Genomic DNA, 25,299 nt, shown 5'->3' with positions numbered 1-25,299 from the left:
GCTTTTAAAGCGCTGCACTCAATATGCCAGGGGCCACAGAACTGGAAAAGGTCAGTTTTCATTCCAATCCCAAAGAAAAGCAATGCCAAAGAATGTTCAAACTACTGCACAATTGCACTCATCTCACATGCTAGCAAAAATGCTCAAAATTCTCCAAGTGAGGTATGTGAATTGAGAACTTCCAGATGTTTAAGCAGGATTTAGAATAGGCAGAGGAACCAGAGATCAAATTGCCAACATCTGTTGGATCATCAAAAAGCAAGAGAGTTACAAAAAAAAAAATCTATTTCTGCTTTATTGACTAGGCCAAAGCCTTTGACTGTGTGGATCACAACAAACTGTGGAAAATTCTTAAAGAGATGGGAATACCTGACCACCTTACCTGCCTCCTGAGAAATCTGTATGCAGATCAAGAAGCAACAGTTGGAACCAGACATGGAACAACAGACTGCTTCCAACCAGTTCGACTGGTTCCAATTGGTTCTAATGCTGATTCAAAAAATAAAGATCATGACATCTGGTCCCATCATTTCATGGCAAATAGATGGGGAAACAATGGAAACAGTGACAGAATTTATTTTCTCGGGCTCTAAAATCACCACACATGGTGAATGCAGCCATGAAATTAAAAAGACACTTGCTCCTTGGAAGAAAACCTATGACAAACCTAGACAGCATATTTAAAAACAGAGACATCACTTTGCCAACAAAGGTCTGGCTAATCAAGGCTATGGTTTTTCCAGTAATCATGTATGGATGTGAGAGTTGGACCATAAAGAAAGCTGAATGCCGAAGAATTGATGCTTTTGAACCGTGGTGTTGGCGAAGACCCTTGAGAGTCCCTTGGACTGCAAGGAGATCCAACCAGTCCATCCTAAAGGAGATCAGTCCTGGATATTCATTGGAAGGGTGGACGCTCAAGCTGAAGCTCCAATACTTTGGCTACCTGATGAGAAGAACTGACTCATTGGAAAAGACCCTGATGCTGGGAAAGATTGAATGCAGGAGGAGAAGGGGATGACAGAGGATGAGATGGTTGGATGGTACCACCAACTCAGTAGACATGAGTTTGAGCAGGTTCCGGGAGCTGGTGATGGACAGGGAGGCCTGGCGTGCTGCAGTCCAGGGGACTGCAAAGAGTTGGACACGACTGAGCAACTGAAGTGAGCTGAACTGCCCTGCTAAAGCCTGGTTGTTGGGGAGAAGCTTTAGGGCCTGAGAAACTGTTGGGCGTCTCTGGGCTTTGGTTTGCTCATCTGAGAAGTGGGAGACAATAGTATAGGAGACACGGGGCTGCGGGGGCAGGATGAGGGACACTTGAAAGGCACTGAGCTCAGAGGCCAACACAGAGAGAGCATTCAGAAACCTGAGCATCACTTGATGTTACCCAGTCACACCCCTAGCTGATCATACCTTACTCCAAAATGGAAAGTAAGGTAACTAATAAGAAGGTGCTGGGGGAGAAGGCAGATGTCTGTGTGATCTGGGCAGGGACTAAGTCCAGGTAAGCTGTATGACTGTCATTCCAGGAAACACTGAACCAACAAACAGAGACAGAGACCGGAAGTGCCTGGAACTAGGTCACATTAAAGAGCTGTTCTCGGGAGGCAGATCCACGTCATCCTCACATCTGTCCTTCCATCCTCGCTCACCAAGCCCTCAGCTCTTTGAGATACCCTTGTATGTTTCCAGTGCACTTCTCCTTTATTCCTTTTAAAATCAATTGCTTTATCCTTTTAAATTCATTGTCTTCATCGTTGGAGACGACAAAAATTTAGACAAACACGTTTTAGAAAAAAAAAAAAACCAATTCTTTCTTGTTGAAACATAAGCAAGGCTGTCTTTACACCTTCATTTCTTTACCTGTCTTCATTAATGAGACTCTAGATAACAGCTTGTACACAGCCATTCTCTCACTTCAGGTACTACTGCAATTAGGTGGAAGAATTAGCTTTTCATTAAAAAAAAATAGCTTTTATTGAAATGAAGCCAAGTGCATGAAGCTTTCAGCGTCTGGCTTCCACCTCCTGAGGAAGACAGGGCTGGCTCCCCGGCTCCACGTGTTCAGGGAGGGTAACTGTGTGCTGTGGGCCCCGCCGGACTGGGAGCAGCGAGCAGAGCCCAACGCAAGGAGGGCCACTGTGTCTCTGAAAGGCCCACCCCGGATGCTTCACGCTGCTAGCAACCCAGTCCCGTTACAGTGCAAAGTAGATTTCAAATGCTCTTCACTGACATTTGAGTTTTCCCAAAGATCTGCTGCCTATCCCAGCCCCAGAACACTTGAGATCCATGCAGAACCACCACGTGGTCCAAGGCCCCTACGTGGTCAGTCCTCTGGTTTGTAACAGATCTCTCTTTCAAGATCTCCCACCAAGGGGGCGGGAGGTGGAGGTGGAAAGGATCAGGAGTTTGGGGTTAGCAGATGCAAACTAGTATATATAGGAAGGATAAACAACGAGGCCCTGCCGCAGAGCACAGGGAACTGTATTCAATATCCTGTAATAAACCATTAGTGAGAAAGAAAGGAAAAATAATAAATACAGGTATAACTGAGTCACTTTGCTGCATAGAAAAAGCTAACACATTGTAAATCAACTAGACTTCAATAAAATTTTGAAAATAATATCAATACTCCTGTTTTTCTGACTTCCATTGTCGCTAACAAGAAAATAGGTAAACTCTTTTTCCTGCACTTAAAAGATAAATCTATTCCTGCTTTCGCAGAGCTGACTGCACAGCTATCTCTTCAACTCCCCACTTAGTCATGCTGCACACTTGGGATCAGTATGAATTCCAACCCCACCTCCTCCCCTTCCCAGCTGCAACCCCTGACCATGAAATCCTGCTTTAGGGTTTTTTCCTTCTCTCCTTCTCAACTGGTGCTTTCCCAGTCAGTCTGAGCACTAAGAAAAGACCAAGAAATTTCTTTAGTGGATATCCATGTTCAGAAAACAATAGGATGACTCCTACCAGAAGCATACACACGCCATGGAATAAGTGAAGATACGTTCCCTGGGGGCCACTGCACGTCCTCCTGACCTGGTCCTGTGTCTGCGTCCACAGCATCAGAACCATCAGGAAAGTGAGCAGGTAAGGAATTCAGGTACCTTAGAAAAATCTATTCAGTGAAAACCACTGCATTAATAAATTAACCATTTATCAATGTGATGCAAATTTTACATGTCAACTCAGCTAGGCCATGGCACACAGTTTTTGGCAAAATGCCAGTCTAGATGCTGCTTTGAGGATTCTTCAGATGCAATTTCAAGCAAAGTACCTCCATAATGTGGCTGGGCCTCATCCAAGCAGTTGAAGGCCTTAAGAGCAAAGAGCAAATTTTCTCAAAAAAGAAGGAATTTTCCTTATGAACCAAAACAGAAACCCAACGTGAGCTTTCAGCCTGATGTCCCATGAAATTCGGACTCAAGGCTGCAATGTCAACTCTTAACTTGAATTTCCAGGCTGTTGACTGACCTAGAGATGTTGGAAAATAAATCTGTGTGTGTGTGCTCCATGGGTTCTGTTTCTCTGGGGAACCCTAACCAGACTCACATTTACTGCATGTTCAGTCAGTTCAGTTCAGTTCAGTCGCTCAGTCATGTCTGACTCTTTGCGACCCCATGAATCGCAGCACACCAGGCCTCCCTGTCCATCACCAACTCCCAGAGTTTACTCAAACCCATGTCCATCGGGTCGGTGATGCCATCCAGCCATCTCACCCTCTGTCATCCCCTTCTCCTCCTGCCCCCCAATCCCTCCCAGCATCAGGGTCTTTACCAATGAGTCAGCTCTTTGCATGAGGTGGCCAAAGTACTGGAGTTTCAGGTTCAGCATCAGTCCCTCCAATGAACACCCAGGACTGATCTCCTTCAGGATGGACTGGTTGGATCTCCTTGCAGCCCAAGGGACTCTCAAGAGCCATCTCCAACACCACAGTTCAAAAGCATTAATTCTTTGGTGCTCAGCTTTCTTCACAGTCCAACGCTCACATCCATACATGACTACTGGAAAAACCACAGCCTTGACTAGACGGACCTTTGTTGGCAAAGTAATGTCTCTGATTTTTAATACGCTATCTAGGTTGGTCATAACTTACCTTCCAAGGAGTAAACGTCTTTTAATTTCATGGCTGCAATCACCATCTGCCGTGATTTTGGAGCCCAAAAAATTAAAGTCTGACACTGTTTCCACTGTCTCCCCATCTATTTCCCATGAAGTGATGGGACCAGATGCCATGATCTTAGTTTCCTGAATGTTAAGCTTTAAGCCAACTTTTTCACTCTCCTCTTTCACTTTCATCAAGAGGCTTTTTAGTTCATCTTCATTTTCTGCCATAAGGGTGGTTTCATCTGCATATCTGAGGTTATTGCATGTTAAGGAAGCAGAAACACCTCAAATAACTCACATTTCACAATTTCACAGAAGAGGAGACCCGGCAGGACCTTCCCCAGATCTCACCACGCAGAGTGCCCTGAGACAGTCACACCAGCTCTCACCACGCAGACTGCCCCGAGAAAGTCGTTTCACCTGTCTGACCTGCCCATAGACTAAACGCAGGGACTCACACTCACTTCCTTGGATGTTAGACACTATTAAAATGAGACAAAGTGTGTAAAGCATTCCTGACACCTGATACTCAATGCATTATTATAGCATCCTACAAGGAAAACATAAAAGGAAAGCCAGACAGAAAGTACTTAGAATGGCAGTATTTGTGATGACGGATAATTATATTACAAAAAGCATATCATTTTTAGGACTTGAAAAACTCCTCACCTCCTTTCACACTGATGGCTAAAATTCCAGCAATAAAGACTCATTCTTTTTTTAACCGAAGTGTAGCTGATTTACAATGTTGTGTTAGGTTCAGGTATCACAGCAAAGTGATTCAGCTATATAACACAAACATGTTCTTTTTAAGGTTCTTTTCTCTTACAGATTTTTGCAAGATATTGAGTATAGTTCCCTGTGCCATCCTCACTGGTTATCCCCTTTATATGCAACAATGTGGATCTGCTAACCTCAAACTCCTAATTGATTCCTCCCCCTCTTTCCCTGTTGGTAACCTTAGGCTTGTTTTCTCTATCTGTAACTCTATTTCTGTTTTGTAAATAAATCAGTTGGTATCATCTTTTCAGATTCCACAGATAAGTGATATCATATGATATTTATTTTTCTCTGTCTGACTTACTTCACTTAGTAGCTCCACTCATACTGCTGTGAATAGCATTATTTCACTCTCTTTCATGGCTGAGTAGTATTCCATTGTGTGTATGTACCACATCTTCTTTATCCATTCATCTGTTAATGGACATTTAGGGTGCTTCTATGTCTTGGCCAATGTAAATAGTGCTACACTGAAGGCTGGGGGGAATGTATCTTTTCAAATTACAGATTTCACCAAATATTTACCCAGGAGTGGGATTACTGGATCATATGGTAACTCTGAAGACTATTTATAAAATAAAGATTCATTATATTAGTTTAAAGCTTTTTTATTTCTAATCTAGTTTCTCACATACAGGCAACAGTAAGTGATATCAGTCATTTACCCGTTAGTGTGAATAAGGGCATGAGCGTACATCCTGAAGGATATTTTGATAAAAGGAAGAGGTAACACAGAGGCTCTTAGAGGTAAAACAAACTGTCTGCCTCATCATTTCCCCTAGAGACATTGCTGACTCACAGCGACAGAGATTCAAGAAGCCAAAGAAGTACTAACAGAACTGCAGGCCGGCCGTAATTCAGATCACAGCTAAAGAGAACCACTGCTGGGGGTACAAGCTCATAATTCAGATGTGACCATCCTCTCCTCTGTTTCCTTAGCTCAGGGCTCAGGCTCTCGCTCCCACTCTGCTGAGACAGAGACAGACGGCCTCGTCTCCTCTCCGCCTTCCTGCCTCTCCAGGGAGAACGTGATCTCTCAGGCGCTATGACAGAATCAGAAGATCTGCTTCCAAGCCTGGTGCCACAGTGTCTGAAATCCTCCTGCGAGGGCCTCACTTGTCAGTCTTCTCGCTGTGACAGGCCTGCAAACCACACGAACTTACAGGAGCGCTAATAAAAGGCATAAAGGCCTCCTAAGCTATTAGTAATGCAGGCAATCTCCCCCCAAAAAGAATGGTGCAGATCTCCTGAGAGCAATCAAAGCCACAGAGAAAAGGCAGAAAGGTGAAAAAAAGTAAAACGGTTTCCAACCTGGTGAATTCTCTGCCTCACTATAATAAAGTAGGAGGCCCACAGATCAGGGCTTCCACTCCCAGTTCAGCCACTTGCTGGCCACGTAGCCTCGTTACACGTCTTGAGTCACAGCTTCTGAACCCTGGATTCCTCTTATACTACTGGGAACAGCACCTACCTCCCAGATTTGTTCCAGAAGAGGAATATATGGTCCAAGGGCCTGAGGACTAAGCTGAGCAACAGGAGGAACAGATGAAGGACAGTACCATTTTAAAAGAGCTCTGCCAACACAGCCGACTGGACAGAGCCCTATGGTCAAAGCTGTGAGGCCTGGGGCAAACTTTCAAGCCACTAGGAGCTTTCTGGTCCTATCTTAGTTAATGACTGAATTCAACCAGATTACTGAAAAGGTCAGTGGGGACACGCGTATAGCACATAGTAGGCACTGCAAAAACGAGAGCTTCGACGTTCTTACCCCAAGCCCCTCTACAGAATTCCCCACACAGAAGCCGGACTGAACTTTTAAAAAGCAGTCAGAATGCAGCCTGCCCATCCTCAGACCACCCCTCCCAGTGATGTCCCGCTGCCCTCGGAGTGACCCCAAAGCCTGTGCTCCGGCCACACAGCCTCGCTGTCAGTCTTCAGCTTTCTGCTCAAATGTTTGTTTGTTTGTTTTGTCTTGTTTGGCCACACCCAGCGGAATGAGAGATCTCATTTCCCGGACTAGGGACTGAAGCAGCGCTCCCTGCAGTCCAAGTGCAGAGTCTTAACCGCCGGGCCACCAAGGACGTCCAAATGGCATCTTTTGAGAGAAACTCTTTCCAAACAACCTGACACTGTAATACACCCCCTGCTCCCATTCCTCACACTCCTGTCCATGGTCCCCCAGGCCGCCAACCTGCTTCAGTTCCCCCACAGCACCTGTCACCACCCGACACGCTGTTCAGTCCACAAGAATCTGTGTGCTGTCTGTCTCCAAAACATGCTCCGTGAGCACAGGGGCTGTGTTTTCCTCTTGGTTCGCTCACCGGTTCCTGACCCAGTGACAAGCCCATAGCAGGTGCTCAGTCAGCATTTGTGAAATGGAAAGATAAACAGTGCGTGGAATTTGCAAAAGCATCTGTCCTGCCCAATACTCAGGGAGGGCTCAGAAAACACCGGTCTCTTCTCCCCGCTCCCACAGGCATCGCCTGCCAGACTTGCCCTGAAGCTTGTCTTGGAAGAAGAGGTTCACAGCATCACTCACAACCCAGACTGAACTTTCTAACCACACAGCAGAAGTGAAACCACCCTCAGCAAGCTCACCGGGGAGGATCGGAGACCGAGGTCAGACAGAGTCCTGGGGGCTGGTGGGACCTGCCCCCTGCTCAGCCTCACCACCCACCTGCCACGTGACTGTGGGTCAGCCCGGGACCTGCTCTGAGCTTCGGTTTCCTAATCTGCAGAGAGAACTACCTCCTGGGGCTGCTGCTGGGACGAAGTGAGCACAGCGCCTGGAAGTGCTGACGAAACACCAGCTCCCGTTATGATCATCAGTTAGCACCAGTGAAGATGTTGTCAGCGTGAAAGGTATTCGCATCTTCACAGTTTCTATTCTTAGACAGTTTCACTTATTTATGCTTAACTCTGGAGCTAATGGAGTCCCCAGATTTTAGGCGGATCTAAAAACAGGAAATAGTGATAGTCGTTTGCTTATAAAAAGCAGCATTCTCATTTCAGCAGCCATTTTTCACTTCCCTAGGATCCTCAAACGTCTCCATCTCAGACTTCCTGATTCTTGAAACTAACAAGGTAAGTTTGCCCCGAGTCATAGTGATCACATGTATTCTAGAAATAAATTTAAGACATCTGTGCTGTCCGCTCAATACTCCCATTATGATGGAGGGTTTTTTAAGACTTCTTATTTCTTGGCTCCGGCGGGTCTGTGCGGCACACAGGTGATCTCTAGCTGGGGCGCGCAGGCTTCCCCGTGCTGGAGGCTTCTCTCGTCTCGGGCACAGGCTCCAGGCACCTGGCTTCAGCAGTGGTGACGTGTGGACTCACAGGCTGAGCTGCTCCGCGGCACGTGGGAGCTTCCCGGACCAGGCATGGAACTGGTCTCGCACGCATTGCAAGGCAGATTCTTAACCACTGGACCACCTGGAAAGGCCTAGTATAGAGTTCTTTAAGGTAAGTGATCTGGATTTTCTAAATTAATTTCAAACATGGGGACTCAGTTCATTTTATAAAACGTAATATACATTTTTAAAATTTTATCGATATAAAGAATTTGAAATGTTTAGCTAAACCGGGCATATAAACCTGGAAACACTACAGCACAGAAGAGAGTAAGTTCAACTAGAAGGTTCTGCCTTCGATGAGCCTGAAAGTCACAGGATACTTCTGTGACTGCAGATACACCTGGCATCTCTGGTCACTTTCCTGGGCCCTGCATGGCAGCAAAGGCACAGGCTTTGGGGAACCTGAACTGGGCCCCGAGACAGAGGGAGCTTAGACTTCTATTCAGATGGACCCTCTCCAGGGGGATTCTGTGGCTGGAGGAAAGGATCAAGAAGAGGGAAGTTTGGAGACCAGGCGGGAACACACATGAAGAGAACTGCAACCCACTCACAGGGCGCCGACGATGAACCAGCTATGCGCTATGCAAAGCCCACGCCCCCAACCCTCTCTCCCTGGGCTGACACTAGAGCCTTCGGGAGCTCAGCTGGTGGGCAAGGGAGAAAAGGGAGAAGGCAGAGACAGGAAGCCAGTTATGCCCTTTGCTACTTCCACCTGCATCTGGTTCAAGCTGAGTAAAGACAGGAGCACTGGATCTGAAGCTCTGATAACACACAAGACCAGACAGCATTATATTGTTACGAGTCTGGGCTCAAATCTTTGATGCTTGAAAGTGATCCAGGGACTTTTGTTAATAGGAAAGAACCTTTTTGTTCTATTACCAGTTAATCACTAAAGGGATATTGTCTATAAGCTTAAATTATACGCAATGGCCCATCTCTGGGAACTCTGCCTCCAAGGTAATAAGCATTAAGCAGAAATACCTTTTTCAGCTCACAGGCAATGTCCAGACCACAGGAAGGGAGAAATTAATATCCCCTGTGGAGACTGACCAGAACCAGGAAATGTTTGACCCTACCCTCTCCCTGAATTCTAACTCAGGCAGGACCGTTCTTTGGGACATGAGTCCACCATCTTCTTAGCTTGCTGACTTTTAAATAAAGCTGCTATTCCTTGCCCCAACAACTTGATTTACTGGCCTGTCACGTGGTAAGCAGTATGACCCTGGACTCAGTAACACTGTCCATTATCTAAGAGTGACCGGAAAAGTTGTGCAATCTGTCTTGAGTTTTTCCCTGGGGGCAGAAATAGAGATTGGTGAAAAAGAATAAATCTGATTTCTCTTCCCACCCTAATCAATAAATAGATTGCACACAAAAATAGAGCTCTGTAGCTCTCCTCCCCCTCTTCCCATATGCAACCAGCTTCAACTCTGTTTTTTACAGCATTCATCTCTATAGTTCTAAACAATATGCACATGGCAGTATCTCTATATTCAATGATTTTAGATATTATCTACTGAATTCCAATTATGGTAGACAAAGATTATACCATTGTTACATACCTTTTGCTTAAAGCCATATCTAGTGATTTCATGGTTAATTTCATGCTAATACTATTCACTGCTGAGTCAGGCAGTATATCATGATTAGATTTCCTTGCATAATCAAAATTTCATTTTTCTTAGAATTAATAATTGCTTCATTTCTTCCTATTGTCTTCATTTAAATCTCTGATTCCTGACACCTGCAAAATGCTCGTCTCAACACTCATTTTCAGTATGGTCAAATCTGCCCTGTTTTTATTCCTGGAGAAGTCTTTTCTGGAGCTGTCCACCCTCCTACTCCATCTTAGCTGCCTGCCCCCAGGTCTGCTGTACAGATGATGCTGGGCCATCCTCTGTCATCATCTGCTGATCCTCTTCGTCTCTCACTGACCTTCCTATTGGGAGCTAAGTGTCTGATGCTCTCTTAGAACACCCCTACCCAACTATGTTGTAACAACTTTGTCCATGGTCCACGAGACCTGAAGGTCCTTGAAGTAGGAGCATCATGTCACCCACCTCTGTGACCCCAGGATCCTATCCAGCTAGAGCTCGATCAATACCCAGGATGTCAATGCTATGTGCCAAGCACTGTTCCGAGCACAATGAAAAGATGATGCTCACAGGAACGTGATGAAGTCACAGTACCCGTCTACAGCTGAGGAATCAAGCCCACTGGAAGCAGATAAAGTCACAGCACCCAGGGCCCTGAGTGAGGAGTGCTGAGTCCAGAACTGAGACTCACACAGGCGGGTGGCTCCAGAAAACACTCTCGGCCTCTCCATCGGCCTGCTTACGCTGCAGAAGAGCTCGTCTTAACTCAAGAAAAATAAAACTGGGCCCAGCCTGCTGATAAACCAGGTGCAGTTGTACCATATGACACACCAGTGTTCAAACTTCTGCTCCCAGGATGAACAGATGAATTTCAAAAAATGTAGCAAGAAAGGTGCTTTTGGATATATCAATGTAAACCACAATCTAACTTGGCTTTTCTCCACAATAACTGAGCCTATGATTTTCCTTTTCTCCACTTCTCCTCTCCCTGATTTCTCACCTCCCAGCTTTCTCTTACTCCCTGATGACTCAGCAATAACCATTCAGAAAAAAAGGAGATCAGAGGGTCATTATTAAAAATTTGTTGAAATTCCAGAGTTCCCAAGGGCAGAGGCTTAGAACACAAAGCCCAGTCTCCTTCTTCTAAGGGGACATGATTCCTCTCAGAATTTTATTAAAGTATAGTTGATGTATAATGTTGTGTTAATTTCTGCTACATAGAAAAATGACTCTGTTACACATACATATTCTTTTTCATATTCTTTTCCATCATGGTTTATCACCGGATATTGAATATAGTTCCCACTCTCATTATTAAAGGCAGAGCAGAAACAAGACTACACTGAAGCACTGACTTTTTGTAAAGACAGCTTTCGCATGTTTCAGAGAAATCAGCGCTGTTCTGTTTTCCAACTTACCTGGCTCCACAAGTAGTGAGAGATTTTTTAAGTATCAGCTAATAGGGACTTCCCTGCTGGTCCAGTGGTTAAGAATTCACCTTGCAATGCAAGGGATGTGCTTGATCTCTGGTCAGGGAACTAAGACCCCACAGGCCCGGGAGCAACTAAGCGCATGAACTGCAACGACTGAGGCCAGATGCTCCGAAGCCACAAGCAGAGGGTCCCCGCAACACAAGGGAAGATCCCGCGCGACGCAAGGGACACCCCGTGAGCAGCCAAACAAATAAGGAAATATTTTAAAAACAAAATATCAGCCAATTCACACTGCTTATCTGTTTTACATATGGTAAATTATATGTTTCAATGCTATTCTCTCAAATCTTCCCACCCTTGCCTTCTCCCACGGAGTCCAAAAGTCTGTTGTTTACTTCTGTGTCTCCTTTGCTGCCCTAGACGTAGGACTGTCGGTACCATCTTTCCAAATTCTATACATATGCGTTAATATACAGTATTTGTCTTTCTCTTTCTGACTTACTTCACTCCATATAACAAAATCTGGTGCTCTCGGACAACCTAGAGGGATAAGGTGGGGAGGGAAGTGGGAGGGGGGGTTCAGGATGGTGGGGGGGCGTTCAGGATGGTGGGGGGTCACATGTATACCTATGGCCAATTCATGCTGATCTATGGCAAAAACCATCATGATATTGTAAAGCAATTATCCTCCAATTAAAATAAAGTAATTAACTTAAAAAAAATCAGCTAATATACTCATACAATGCCAAGCAATATAAAATACTCTCTCACTCAAAGTTACATACACCCAAGGAGATAAAAAAGAACCAGTGAAAATAACTAAGAATATAAAGCAAACACTAAGTAACTCCCAGATGAATCACAATGCCTGACACCATGCTGACTCATCACCCCGCTGTGCCTCCACCTTCAGGTCCAACAGTTTATTTCTACATTAAGAAAGGAAGCACTCAGGGTTTACGAGCAGGCTATGGACCACAGAAGTCTGAAACTCTCCAAGCATCCTCAGTCTTTTACTCCTGAGAACAGAGAGTCATCGCTGTTCAGTCACTAAGTCGTGCCCGACTCTTTGCCACCCTGTGGGCTGCAGCAGGCCAGTCCCTGTCATGCCAGCTTCCGGTCCTTCACCATCTCCCAAGGTTTGCTCAAATCCATGTCCATCGAGTTGGTGATGCTATCTAAGCATCTCAAAAGCAGACCAACAATCAGATATCTAATTCTCATGATTTTTTTTATTGGTGATATTCACAAATTTCTGTAATTTGCCATCAGTGGAAGAAATAAAGTTTGGTTCACACTTTATTAAATAAATAGGAGGCTAATCTTCTGTTTCACGAAGACAAAAAAAAAAAAGCATCAAACGGATGGAAAAGGCCAACAATGAATGACTTTCCTGATGTCTCTTCTCTAAAACTCCCAAGAGTTCAATGAGCATGTTGAACCCCACTTGAAAGTATATGTTCAGTTTGAATGGATAATTTTTGTCCTTCTGAACTCCTGAGACAAAGGCTGACACTCAATAATGTTTAACCTTCTGGGAACGCAGGAGGAGGAAAGGCTGAGAGTGAACTGTCACAACTGGTTATAATCACGGGTCAAAGGAAATGGTTACTTTGACAACTAAGAAAAAGGAGCTCATTTTCAACACTTATGCTGCCTGTTCAAAATGAAATACTTTTTTGCAGCTACAAGTCCTTAACATCATGAGAGCACACATCCTGTAAGGACTCCATTGCTTCTTAAAGATCCATGCTTAGCTGTCCAGTTTAGTAAATGTAAACGGTGGCAAAGCAGCTAAAAATTATAGTCCATTCTCAATTATCCATGCCCATTTCTAATAGGGCTAAATAAAATTCACAGACAATTCTAAAGCACCCCAGCTAGTAAGACTTTCAAGCAGTCTTAAGGAAGCTTTAAAGCGAACTGGAAACATGTTGGTCATCAGCTCATGGCCCTATTTAGTAACAGAGAAATACAAGAATGAGCAGCAAAATGAAAGCAATGACATTCCTCCGGAAAACCATCTCCTGAGCCCAGTCACATAATGGAATGTGATGTCAATATTATTAACTCAAATCGATTGGGCAACTCGCATTTCAGCCCTCATCAAACTTTCATGATCTCTGTGAGAAGATGTAAAGTGCAATTTGCTAGAGTAAAGTAATGCTGAAATGGAGGAACTCCATTACTATGAGAAGACTGTAAGATTAGGTATCATCTGAGTTTCAGCAAGACAAAGTCACGCCATGTGATGGCATGATGCCTTCAGGTCAGTTTTGCTTCAGTAATAATTCCAGTTTCATCAATAAATCTACAAAGAAGCAGAAGAGCAGTCTCAGAGAGAAATCAGTTTTTAGACATGACAATTAAAGAATATGCCTATATATCTGACTCATCTGTTTTACAGTATTTGTTTAAATTTTAAATAATAAGCACACTTTTCCCCACCATTCACCAATACGGCTTCATAAAATGCTCCAAGTGAAAAGCCAACAAACAAGCAAACTGTCCTTTGTTAAGAGAAAAAATAAAAGACATGAACAGATAGCCATGTGAATATAGCTCCCTTCTGTCTTTCTGAAAACATTTTAATAGCAAATATCTGAATATGAAAAAGAATATGTATATAATATGTATAACTGAATCACTATACTGCACACTACAAACTGATAAAAGATTACAAATCAACTATAATTTTAAAAATTTAAGTAAATATCCAAAATATGGAAACAATATTAACAAAAATTTAGGCTCTATGGAAAACAAAACCCAGAAGAGGGACCAGATGAAGCAAAGTGTTAACGAGGTAAATTTTGAATAAAGATATGTGTGGTTTTATTGTTTTTCATTGTGAAAAGTTTCGAGCTTCTACAATAATAGAAAAATAAAGAGCTACCATCTGTATACACCCAGCTTCAACAATCACCATCATTTGGATCAGCATCGTTTAGAAGAGACCCACACTCACATTTCTTCCCCTCCTCCCCCTATTGGATTATTCTGAAGCAAACTCCTGAGCAAACCCCAGAGATCTTATTATTTCATTACTAACTATGATATCAATAGTATAAATCTCTAAAAGATAATGACTGTTTGAACAAAACCATAGACTCCTTATCAATGTAAATATTAATGTGTTTCTTAATACCATCAAATATCCCGTCAGTCCATTTTCTCAAGGGTCCTTTCTTCATTTGATTTGTTTATTCACACAAGGCTTACATCTTACATTGGGTGGATAGGTCTCCTAAACCTCTTTTAATCTGTAGGTTATCCCTCCCACTTTTTATTCCTTACAATTTATCATTGAGGAAATTGGAGTGCCTGCCCCAAAGCTCCCCAGAGTCTGGATTTTGCTGACTCCGTCTTCAGCATATCAGCTGACACACAGCTCCGCCACATGCTCCCTGCAAGCCTGTCTGATCCACAGTGGTGCTGGTCCTTCCACCAGCAGGCACCGGAGGGCTCCCCTCAGGGTCAGCATCACTGATGAGCACCCTCTGGGTCATCGTTCATCAGTGTCGACAAAGTGGTGACAGCTAATTCCATCAGTCCTCCCCTCCACAACCACACGGTTACCGTGCAGAATAATTCTTACCAAAGACATGACAATGCTTAATTCTTTCCCTTTACTATTTTCCGGAAAAGTGAGTCAGTTCACTTAGCATTCTCCAAAGGTCAGCAATAAGGGCTTGGGTTTTTTTTTAAATATCATATATCATGGATTTTAGATACACTAATGTGACTCAATCTATTGTGATCATTATCCTCATTCACCAGGCAAGCAGAAGCCTCTCCAAGTTTAACATTGATTTGATACAGCACTGAATCTCCAAAGAACCTCTCCTGGTTCTTTTGACAAGACTACAGTCATCTTTGATGCTTGCTTGTCTTCTGGTTTGACTTTGTGAAGGCTTTGTGAAGTCTGGAAACAGGTACTAATACTTCACATGCATTTTAATGTAATATTAATAAACCACGTATCACATACTCTCCTATGGTTTCAGACTTGGTAGCCACTGTGTATATGAGGCATGTTTGTCTGGTCGCTCAGACAGTAAAGAATCCGCCTGCAGTGTGGTAGACCTAGGTTTGATCCCTGGGTCAGGAAGATCCCCTGGAGAAGGGAACGGCAACCCACTCTAGTATTCTTGCCTGGAGACTCCCATGGACAGAGGAGCCTGGTGGGCTACAGTCCATGGGGTCGCAAGAGTCCGACACGACTGAGAGACTTTCACACAGATGTATATTAAAGGAGACTAACAGGTCAGTTCAGTGACAACTAAATGCACAATGAGATCCCTGATAGAAAAAAAGAAGGCCAATATTGGAACAACTGGCAAATCTGAACATGGATACATGTTAGACAACAGCATTGAATCAATGTTAAAATTCCTGAATTTGATAACTGCAATGTAACATGTAAGAGAAAGTCCTGATTCTTAGGTGATACAAATTTAAAGTGCTTCGGAATGAAGAGTTAAGATGTTTGCCACTTCCCCAAATTGTTCCCAAAAATGTGTCTTTGTGTACAGAGAAATCAAATGGCAAAATACTGATGATCTAGATGAAGATAATAGTGTTCAGAGTTATCGCTGTTGAACTCATAAGTTTGAAATTTCAAAAAATAAGGAAATGAAGATGAAAGGCAAAAAAAAAAAAAAAAAGAAAGATGTACTGGGCTCATCCTTCCTTTCTCGTTGCAGGCCTGGAATTAGCCGTGTCTCCGAGTGCTGCTAAGTGCCCTCAGCCTGTCCTTCCACCCAGCCCTCAACCTCACTGACTCACTTCGGCCCCTCACGGCACTCTCCTGGTTGCCCTGGGCTCCTCACACCAGGACCTGGGACTAACCCAAGTGAGGCAGCAGGCCGGCTTCCAGGGGAGACCACGCTGCTGCGACCAGGCCCGGAGCCGGCCCCCTGCCCCGCCTGCACCCACTCACCCCATCCCCCGGGAGCACCCCCTCAATGCATCACTTACACGGCGGAGCCCCCAGGCTCCCAACTGAAAATCCTGGCTCTGAAAATATCAACATACCTATTTGCTAGAGTTTCTCAAGTTTTTTGACACAAGGAAAAAAATCAATCATAAAATATTTAATACAACATTTTGACTTGAAAAGCAAGTTTACATTGTTTTAGATAAAACTTGCTTATTGCAGAGTGTAACATTTTAATTCATGCAAATGTGTTATACAATAGCCCTTAAAACCTCAACTAAGACTTTACACGCTAAGGAGTTTCTAAACAGCTTCTCTTGCCTCTTGACAAGTAGCCCACAGTCGTGACCACATCAGGTGTACAAGGACACGTCCTTCAATTAGTAAGTGAGGGCTTTCTCAGCATCTGCTACTTGTAATTACCTCTTCTTTACCTTGTGCCTCTCATACTCCACTGTTGTTTAATTTAAAATAAGCTAAATGTATCTTCTCTGATGTTCTTATCACTTGGGCCCTTCTCCTGTGAACCTTTATTGTGATTCTGCCTCTGTGCCTGCAACTGCTGTTTAAACCCAATTTCCTCTTAATTGCAATAAAATACATAAAAGATAAACTCCACCACCTTTCTAAATATATATCTGGCTGTGTCAGGCCTTAGCTGCAGCATGTGGGATCTTCCCTTGCGGCGCACAGACTCTAGTGGGGTTGTAGGCTCAGCAGTGGTGGTGTGCGGGCTTAGTTGCTGGCGGATTATGGGATCTTAGTTTCCCAACCAGGGGTCAAATCTGCGTCCCCCACACTCCAAAGCAGATTCTTACCACTGGACCACCAGGGAAGTCCCAACTCTATGATCTCAACCTTTCAAAGTTCAGTATTACCAAGCCCAGTCACCTTGCTGAGCACCCAATCTCCAAACTCTTTTAGTTTTAAAAATTGAAATGCCACACTCCTCAAACACTCCCCATACCCTCCTCCCCTCACCCCCAGCTACCACCATTCTACTTTCTGTCTCTATGATTCTGCTACTCTAGAACCTCACAGAAGTGCAATCGCATAGTATTTGTCCTTTGGTGACTGTCATTTCACTTAGCATAATGTCCTCAAGGCCCATCCATGTTGCAGCAGGTCAGACTTTCCTTCCTCATTAAGGCTGAACAATATTTCATGGTATGTATACATCATATTTTGTTTATATATTAAGCCATAAAAGGACAGCTGGGGTGCTTCTACCTTTTGGATAGCATAAGTAACACTACTGTCAACACCGGCATGCAAACATCCCTTCGAGACCTTGCTTTCAGCTCTTCTGGGCATACATACCAGACATACATACCCAGCTCTTCTGGGCGGCTCAGCGGTAAAGAAACCACCTGCCAACGCAAGAGACCTGGGTTCGATCCCTGGGTGGGGAAGATCCCCTGGACAAGGAAACAGCAACCCACGCCAGTATTCTTGCCTGGAAAATTCCATGGACAGAGGAGCCTGGTGGGCTACAGTCCATGGGGTCGCAAAAGAGTCAGACACGGCTTAGCAACTAAACAACAAAGACACCCAGAAGTGGGATCGCTGGACCTTACAATTTCCATTTCTAATTTTTCGAGGAACTGCCATATTGTTTCCCAGAGCAGCTGCACTGTTTCACGTTCCCAGGAACTGTACACAAGATTGCTTAAAGTCCATTTTAACATGAGGTTAACTGAGGTACCTGGTCTTCACCCATCAGGGGGATGCCGAGCTGCACGGAGTGGGGGTCAGTGATGACAGGTCGAGGCTACTCCCCAGCACCAGGGCTGATGAGCCACATGAAAGCCGAGCAGGAAGTGTGGAGGCTGCTGCATGGACTTGGGAATATTGGACAAGAGCAAACGTTCACACACTGGTACCCTGAGGTGGCCACACAGCATGGTGGCATGCTCTCAAAGACACACAGTTACTCTTCCAGGGTGAGAAATGCGTAATTCCTCCAGTCTACTGGAATCTATGCTCCTGAAGCCTAGGTGAAATTCCTCAGCTGACCCCAGGAGCTCTCAGAGCTGAAGCTCTCCCTAACAGATAGCAAGGACAAGGGATGTCAGAAACACTTCCACCTAAGCTGACGACCTGGGTCAGTCCTAACTCTCTGAGACTCAGAGCTCTCAGACTGGGGGTTCGCCCAAGGTAAAAACTGCTTGTGCAGATTCAATGAGATATTCATTCATACGAACACACTTTTTAAAACATGGAGTGTGAAAAAAAAAAATGCACAGCCTGAACATTGAGGGCTGCGTTATAACTCCATGGACAAGACTGAGGACTTAAGGCCGGGACACAACAGCGGAGGGACTGCTCTGAAGAAGCAAGGGAGGGGCTAGGATATCCAGGAGTTTCTGTAACAAAGATCAGCTACACGGAACAGCAAAAGGTGACTGCCAATTAAAGAAAGCCAGACATCTCAAGTTAATGAATTTAGTGCTTTGCTATGTATGGGAAGGTGCAGGAGTCTGGGCTCAGGGAAGGTGCAGGAGTCTAGGCTCACTGAAACCATCCCTTTGATCTGCGCCTCAGCTGTCTGGGGCCAGAATCCTGCCATCCTCACCCCGGGTCTCCTCAGAGACGCTGCTGCGGTGGGCAGGGGGCTGCAACAGCTGATGGTTGATGGCGAGCACCCTGTCTCCCCCTGAGTTCCCTCAGGGCTCATCATCCTAACGCTTGTGGCTTGATGACTTCAACACCCTCTGCTCAGTACCATGGCAGACAGCATTCTTCATTCACAAGAGTTACTGCAAAGCAGTAGTTCTCCTGAAATATCACTATCGTTTCCAGAACTGATCTCTCCTCTCCCAAGGCACAAACTAAATTTGGTTCGGCTATGGCCCGCTGCTCAATTTCCATAGTTGGATTTTCTTTTTAACCTCGATCCTCACCACACAACTGGAGAAAGGAAAAGATAAAAAAACAAAAACGAAGAGGCACTACCGAGAGAGATCAGATGGATCCGTGCCGCTCACCAGGAGGGGGCGGAGAGGAGCACAACAGTGATATTTGGGAAACCTGAGGACTGGGCCAGAGAAAACAGGTCCAGAGAGATGGATTCGTGACCCAGAAAAGAAACCGCACTTTGATTCTCAAGTGGGATGAACTGGCTACAAACCCAAGCCATCAGACCACGGGAGGCCTCCCAACTGAGGCCCTGGACGAGCTCCAGGTCTTTCCCAGTTTGATTTCTCAAGAACGGAGGGGACCCAGAGCTGCAGGGGCACTGCTTCAGCATCTTCACGGACGGCACCGCTGTAACCCACAGCATTCAGGCCAAGATCAACAGGGCACCCCGGGCAAAGGCCAAGGTCACACACATCAAACAGAACTCCAAAGGAAGCTCTAAGTGTGTCCTTTAAAATAAAGAAATCTATACCCATCTTGCTGGAACAATTTAACAATCATTCTGGTTAGAAGGAAAGATTTTTCTGGTTAAACGCAGAGTAATCAACTAGACCATCTCTGAAGGCAAGGTCTTTTCAGCTCTTTGATCCACCACTGTCCATGAAAACTTTAAAGGCACAAGTGGCTATCTAAAGTTTTTCTGGAAAAGGAAGACTAAAGAAAATAATTTAGAAAATAAAAAATAGGGACTTCCCAGGTGGACCAGTGGTTAAAAATCTGCCTTGCAACGTAGGAGACAGAGGTTAATCCCTGATCAGAGAACAAAGATCCCACGTGCCCCGGAGCAACTAAGCCTGTCTAACACAACTACTGAGCCCAAGTACCACAACTACTAAGCCCAAGTACCACAGCTACTGAGCCCAAGTACCACAACTAGAGGTTCATGTGCCACAGAGAAAGATCCCGCCTGCTGCAACTAAGACCCAACACGGCCAGAACAATACATAAATATTTTTTAAATAACAATAAAAAACTTTCTAATTTTAAAAATTTCTATAAGCTTTCTTTGCCTGGAATTTAAAGAATTTAAACGTTTTAAGACAAGGGATGATGCTGAGTATAAGATGAACAGAATGACCACAGGCCTTGCTGCCATCAAAATACTGATGTCAGAAAGAATCACCAGTTAGAAGAATGTGCTTATTTCTCCCCAAGCAGAGCACGTGAATCCCGTCACCAAGCTCATCTTGGTTTCATGAGTTGCTTGAGAAATTAAACTTTATCTATATCAGCACCATTCATTTATATAGACCACCTACCCTGCAAGCTCCCAGGCACTAATTATTCTTATACCTACTGACAGTAAATTTATAATAAATGAAATCTTTGGTAGGGTCCTGTAAGGGGTAACAATGAGCAAAGACTCAGTAAGCTGAATGGATATTAGTCCACAAAATCCTTCCGAAGCAGTCAGCAGAAGAAATTTGACTTTATTCATTCAATGCATTCTCTAGAACTCCAAAGAGGAAAAGGAAACAAACATTTCCTTTAGGAGCTCTGTGTCTGCCAATTAATTAAGCCAAAGGAAGGTGTGAGCTATAAGTAAGCCTTCCCCACAAAGGGCAGTGTCCTGAGGTTATGCAAATAAAGCTACAGGGGGCTCCACGTGGGGAAAGGAGAGGAAAAGGGAAGACCGCCTTAGTCACCAAGCAAGAAAGGGAGAGAGAAACATCCTACATTCTCAGTGAGATCTTGGAGGTCTGGTTAGTCTTTGCTATGCAGCAGCAAGCTCCCAATTACAAGATGACCTGATACCCTGTTAATATTAACTTAAAGAAAATAAAAACAATGCAATGTTCCAAAGTATCTTGCACCCTTACAATCACCCAAGCTGCAAAGAAAAAAACAGAAAATTTCTCCAAGACTTGAAAACAAACTCCAACAAGAGAAGGAAGAGTGAGGTCAAGGAAGTGTTCTGGTAGGAGAAAGGGCAGGGCTGGGAGGGGAAATCTGCCTGCCTGGGAAATCCTTTCCAGGTCCTACCTGAGACGCCTTTTCTGGGCCAAATACACACTTCCTTCAATCAAAGTCAAAAGCCCTGGACCCACCTCTGCCTAAGGCATCTGTAATTTTTTTCTTTTCCTTCTTTTTTTTTTTTTTTTTTTTTGTATATTCAAAGGTTTCTTTTCCGATGTCACTGAAAACAAAAGACGTATTCAGATATGTGTGCTGTTTTAAACTCCATTTTCCCTGACCCTACTCCCCATCTCTGCTGACCACCCCTCTGCTCTCTGACTCTCTAATTCTGAGGAAGGCATTGGAAGTTAAAGGAACCTCCACCCTCTTCCCAACCTCTCAGCTACGGAGGATGTCCCCCACTCAGCTCAGACCTCAGCTCCCTTCTCTATCAGTATTCACTTCCTGGGCCATCCTACCCAGTCTCATGGCTTTGACAGCATCCATGTATTGATACTAATGACTCCATGAAGTCCAGACCATAGGAAACCTAGTAGATATTTCAGACTTAACATATCCAAACTGGAAATTTGATTCCTACTCCTCAACCCAAAACAGCTTTTTCCCCAGTATTCACCTTTCAGAAATCAAGACCACAAGTCATCTGTGCTAAGCCACCCTGTCCTCCAACCTGAGTGAAACGTACCAAGCTAAAACATGGAAACAACCCAAGTGTCCATCAACAGATGAATGGATAAAGAAGTGGTACATATAAACAATGGGGTACTACTCAGTCATAAAAAAAGAATGACACAATGCCATCTGCAGTAACATGAATGGACCCAGAGATGATCATACTAAGTAAAGTAACTCAGAAAGAGAAAGACAAATATCATGATATCACCTATATGTAGAATCTAAAATATGACACAATATGGCACAAATGAACTTATCTACAAAACAGAAGCAAGACTCAGACTCGCAGACATCAAGAACAGATTGTTGCTGCCAAACAGGGTGGGGTGGTGGAGAGGTGGACGGGGAGTCTGGGACTAACAGACGCAAACTATTACATGCAGGACGGACGAACAACAAGGTCCTATAACACCGGGAACCATGTTCAACATGCTAGGGTAAACCATAATGGAAAAGAATATGAAAAGAATACAAACATGTAAATGTACATATATGTACATATGAACAAATGATTCACGGATGTTGGCCATTAGATCTCTGGTTCCTCTGCCTTTTCTAAATCCAGCTTGAACATCTGGAAGTTCACGGTTCATGTACTGCTGAAGCCTGGCTTGGAGAATTTTGAGCATTACTTCGCTAGCATCTAATATGAGTGCAATTGTGTGGCAGTTTGAACATTCGCTGGCATTGCCTTTAATTGGGATTAGAATGAAAACTGACCTTTTCCAGCCCTGTGGCCACTGCTGAGTTATCCAATTTGCTGGCATGTTGAAAGCAGCACTTGCACAGCATCATCTTTTAGGATTGGAAATAGATCAACTGGAATTCCATCACCTCCACGAGCTTTGTTCCCAGCGATGCTTCCTAAGGCCCAGTTGACTTCGCATTCCAGGATGTTTGGCTCTAGGTGAGTGATCACACCATCCTGGTTATCTGGGTCCTGAAGATCTTTTTTGTATAGTTCTTTTGGGTATTCTTGTGGCCTCTTCTCAATTTTTTCTGCTTCTATTAGGTCCATACCATTTCTGTCCTTTATTGTGCCTATCTTATGACTATACAGTGGAAGTGAGAAATAGATTTAAGGGACTAGATCTGATAGACAGAGAGCCTGATGAACTACGGATGGAGGTTCGTGACACTGTACAGGAGACAGGAATCAAGACCATCCCCAAGAAAAAGAAATGCAAAAAAGCAAAATGGCTGTCTGAGGAGGCCTTACAAATAGCTGTGAAAAGAAGAGAAGCAAAAAGCAAAGGAGAAAAGGAAAGATACTCCCATTTGAATGCAGAGTTCCAAAGAATACCAAGGAGAGATAAGAAAGCCTTCCTCAGTGATTAATGCAAAGAAATAGAGGAAAATAATAGAATGGGAAAGTCTACAGATCTCTTCAAGACAATTAGAGATACCAAGGGAACATATCATGCAAAGATGGGCTCAATAAAGGACAGAAACGGTATGGACCTAACAGAAGCAGAAGATATTCAGAAGAGGTGGCAAGAATACACAGCAGAACTGTACAAAAAACATCTTCACGACCCAGATAATCATGATAGTGTCATCACTCGCACTCACCTAGAGCCAGACATCCTGGAATGCGAAGTCAAGTGGGCTTTAGGAAGCACCACTACAAACGACCCTAGTGGAGGTGATGGAATTCCAGCTGAGCTATTTCAAATCCTGACAGATGATGCTGTGAAAGTGCTGTATTCAATATGTCAGCAAATTTGAATAACTCAGCAGTGGCCACAGGACTGGAAAAGGTCAGTTTTCATTCCAATCCCAAAGAAAGGCAATGCCAAAGAATGCTCAAACTACCACACAATTGCACTCATCTCACACGCTAGTAAAGTAATGCTCAAAATTCTCCAAGCCAGGTTTCAGCAATACGTGAACTGTGAACTTCCAGATGTTCAAGCTAGTTTTAGAAAAAGAAGAGGAACCAGAGGTCAAGTTGCTAACATCTGCTGGATCATCAAAAAAGCAAAAGAGTTCCAGAAAAACATCTATTTCTGCATAATTGACTATGCCAAAGCCTTTGACTGTGTGGATCACAATAAACTGTGGAAAATTCTGAAAGAGACGGGAATACCAGACCACCTGACCTGCTCATGAGAAACCTGTATGCAGGTCAGGAAGCAACAGGTAGAACTGGAAATGGAACAACAGACTGGTTCCAAACAGGAAAAGGAGTACGTCAAGACTGTATATTGTCACCCTGCTTATTTAACTTATATGCAGAGTACATCATGAGAAATGCTGGGCTGGAGGAAGCACAAGCTGGAATCAAGACTGCTGGGAGAAAGATCAATAACCTCAGATATGCAGCTGACACCACCCTTATGGCAGAAAGTGAAGAGGAGCTAAAGACCCTCTTGATGAAGGTGAAAGAGGAGAGTGAAAAAGTTGACTTAAAGCTCAACATTCAGAAAATTAAGATCATGGCATCCGGTCCCATCACTTCATGGCAAATAAATGGGGAAACAGTGGAAACAGTGGCTGACTTTATTTTTCCAGGCTCCAAAATCACGGCAGATGGTGACTGCAGCCATGAAATTAAAAGACGCTTGCTCCTTTGAAGGAAAGTTATGACCAACCTAGACAGCATATTAAAAAGCAGAGACATTACTTTGTCAATAAAGGTCCATCTAGTCAAGGCTATGGTTTTTCCAGTGGTCATGTACAGATGTGAGAGTTGGACTACAAGGAAAGTTGAACACTGAAGAATTGATGCTTTTGAACTGTGGTGTTGGAGAAGACTCTTGAGAGTCCCTTGGACTGCAAGGAGATCCAACCAGTCCATCCTAAAGGAGATCAGTCCTGGATGTTCACTGGAAGGACTGATGCTGAAGCTGAAACTCCAATACTGTGGCCACCTGATGCTTAGAGCTGACTCATTGGAAAAGACCCTGATGCTGGGAAAGATTGAGGGCAGGAGGAGAAGGGGATGACAGAGGATGAGATGGTTGGACGGCATCACCAACTCAATGGACGTGGATTTGGGCGGACTCCAGGAGTTGGTGATGGACAGGGAGACCTGGCCTGCTGCGGTTCATGGGGTCGCAAAGAATCGGACATGACTGAGTGAGTGAACTGAACTGAACTTGCATGAAATGTTCCCTTGGTATCTCTAATTTTCTTGAAGAGATTTCTAGTCTTTCCCATTCTATTGTTTTCCTCTGTTTCTTTGCACTGATCACTGAGGAAGGCTTTGTTATCTCTACTTGATATTCTCTGGAACTCTGCATTCAAATGGGTATATCTTTCCTTTTATCCTTTGCCTTTAGCTTCTCTTCTTTTCTCAGCTATTTGTAAGGCCTCCTCAGACAACCATTTTGCCTTTTTGCATTTGTTTTTCTTGGGGATGGTCTTGATCATTGCCTCCTGTACAATGTCATGAACCTCTGTCCATAGTTCTTCAGGCACTCTGTCTATCAGATCTAACCCCTTGAGTTTGCTCTCAGGTCAAACAACAGGGAGGGAACACAGCCACGCCCATCTCAGAAAATTAGATTAGATTTACTGAGCATGGCCCCACCTATCAGAACAAGACCCAGTTTCCCCCACAGTCAGTTTCTCTCATC

General features: G+C 44.1%; 1 protein-coding gene and 1 long non-coding RNA gene across 7 annotated transcripts in view; one reads left to right on the top strand and one right to left on the bottom strand.

Annotated features, from left to right (window-relative positions):
- Window positions 1-25,299, bottom strand: part of DST (dystonin) — a 517,500-nt gene that overhangs the window by 429,827 nt on the left and 62,374 nt on the right. The window lies entirely within an intron of this gene.
- LOC133059355 (uncharacterized) lies at window positions 7,616-19,360 on the top strand. The gene is made up of 5 exons (XR_009693534.1): window positions 7,616-7,749; window positions 7,922-7,971; window positions 8,181-8,349; window positions 15,049-15,203; window positions 15,975-19,360. It is a non-coding gene; the product is annotated as an uncharacterized LOC133059355 (long non-coding RNA).

Source organism: Dama dama, chromosome 7 (assembly GCF_033118175.1).
Source record: "Dama dama isolate Ldn47 chromosome 7, ASM3311817v1, whole genome shotgun sequence".
In the NCBI taxonomy this organism is placed as follows: domain Eukaryota; kingdom Metazoa; phylum Chordata; class Mammalia; order Artiodactyla; family Cervidae; genus Dama; species Dama dama.
Note: the sequence above shows the minus strand (reverse complement) of the source record. Positions and strands in the feature narration are given on the sequence as shown.